This window comes from Populus nigra, chromosome 5 (genome assembly GCF_951802175.1).
Source record: "Populus nigra chromosome 5, ddPopNigr1.1, whole genome shotgun sequence".
NCBI lineage: Eukaryota > Viridiplantae > Streptophyta > Magnoliopsida > Malpighiales > Salicaceae > Populus > Populus nigra.
Window position 1 is genome coordinate 2,501 of NC_084856.1, and position 2,500 is coordinate 5,000.

Consider the following 2,500-nt stretch of genomic DNA (forward strand, 5'->3'; position numbering starts at 1 on the left):
AACCCTAAACCCTAAACCCTAAACCCTAAACCCTAAACCCTAAACCCTAAACCCTAAACCCTAAACCCTAAACCCTAAACCCTAAACCCTAAACCCTAAACCCTAAACCCTAAACCCTAAACCCTAAACCCTAAACCCTAAACCCTAAACCCTAAACCCTAAACCCTAAACCCTAAACCCTAAACCCTAAACCCTAAACCCTAAACCCTAAACCCTAAACCCTAAACCCTAAACCCTAAACCCTAAACCCTAAACCCTAAACCCTAAACCCTAAACCCTAAACCCTAAACCCTAAACCCTAAACCCTAAACCCTAAACCCTAAACCCTAAACCCTAAACCCTAAACCCTAAACCCTAAACCCTAAACCCTAAACCCTAAACCCTAAACCCTAAACCCTAAACCCTAAACCCTAAACCCTAAACCCTAAACCCTAAACCCTAAACCCTAAACCCTAAACCCTAAACCCTAAACCCTAAACCCTAAACCCTAAACCCTAAACCCTAAACCCTAAACCCTAAACCCTAAACCCTAAACCCTAAACCCTAAACCCTAAACCCTAAACCCTAAACCCTAAACCCTAAACCCTAAACCCTAAACCCTAAACCCTAAACCCTAAACCCTAAACCCTAAACCCTAAACCCTAAACCCTAAACCCTAAACCCTAAACCCTAAACCCTAAACCCTAAACCCTAAACCCTAAACCCTAAACCCTAAACCCTAAACCCTAAACCCTAAACCCTAAACCCTAAACCCTAAACCCTAAACCCTAAACCCTAAACCCTAAACCCTAAACCCTAAACCCTAAACCCTAAACCCTAAACCCTAAACCCTAAACCCTAAACCCTAAACCCTAAACCCTAAACCCTAAACCCTAAACCCTAAACCCTAAACCCTAAACCCTAAACCCTAAACCCTAAACCCTAAACCCTAAACCCTAAACCCTAAACCCTAAACCCTAAACCCTAAACCCTAAACCCTAAACCCTAAACCCTAAACCCTAAACCCTAAACCCTAAACCCTAAACCCTAAACCCTAAACCCTAAACCCTAAACCCTAAACCCTAAACCCTAAACCCTAAACCCTAAACCCTAAACCCTAAACCCTAAACCCTAAACCCTAAACCCTAAACCCTAAACCCTAAACCCTAAACCCTAAACCCTAAACCCTAAACCCTAAACCCTAAACCCTAAACCCTAAACCCTAAACCCTAAACCCTAAACCCTAAACCCTAAACCCTAAACCCTAAACCCTAAACCCTAAACCCTAAACCCTAAACCCTAAACCCTAAACCCTAAACCCTAAACCCTAAACCCTAAACCCTAAACCCTAAACCCTAAACCCTAAACCCTAAACCCTAAACCCTAAACCCTAAACCCTAAACCCTAAACCCTAAACCCTAAACCCTAAACCCTAAACCCTAAACCCTAAACCCTAAACCCTAAACCCTAAACCCTAAACCCTAAACCCTAAACCCTAAACCCTAAACCCTAAACCCTAAACCCTAAACCCTAAACCCTAAACCCTAAACCCTAAACCCTAAACCCTAAACCCTAAACCCTAAACCCTAAACCCTAAACCCTAAACCCTAAACCCTAAACCCTAAACCCTAAACCCTAAACCCTAAACCCTAAACCCTAAACCCTAAACCCTAAACCCTAAACCCTAAACCCTAAACCCTAAACCCTAAACCCTAAACCCTAAACCCTAAACCCTAAACCCTAAACCCTAAACCCTAAACCCTAAACCCTAAACCCTAAACCCTAAACCCTAAACCCTAAACCCTAAACCCTAAACCCTAAACCCTAAACCCTAAACCCTAAACCCTAAACCCTAAACCCTAAACCCTAAACCCTAAACCCTAAACCCTAAACCCTAAACCCTAAACCCTAAACCCTAAACCCTAAACCCTAAACCCTAAACCCTAAACCCTAAACCCTAAACCCTAAACCCTAAACCCTAAACCCTAAACCCTAAACCCTAAACCCTAAACCCTAAACCCTAAACCCTAAACCCTAAACCCTAAACCCTAAACCCTAAACCCTAAACCCTAAACCCTAAACCCTAAACCCTAAACCCTAAACCCTAAACCCTAAACCCTAAACCCTAAACCCTAAACCCTAAACCCTAAACCCTAAACCCTAAACCCTAAACCCTAAACCCTAAACCCTAAACCCTAAACCCTAAACCCTAAACCCTAAACCCTAAACCCTAAACCCTAAACCCTAAACCCTAAACCCTAAACCCTAAACCCTAAACCCTAAACCCTAAACCCTAAACCCTAAACCCTAAACCCTAAACCCTAAACCCTAAACCCTAAACCCTAAACCCTAAACCCTAAACCCTAAACCCTAAACCCTAAACCCTAAACCCTAAACCCTAAACCCTAAACCCTAAACCCTAAACCCTAAACCCTAAACCCTAAACCCTAAACCCTAAACCCTAAACCCTAAACCCTAAACCCTAAACCCTAAACCCTAAACCCTAAACCCTAAACCCTAA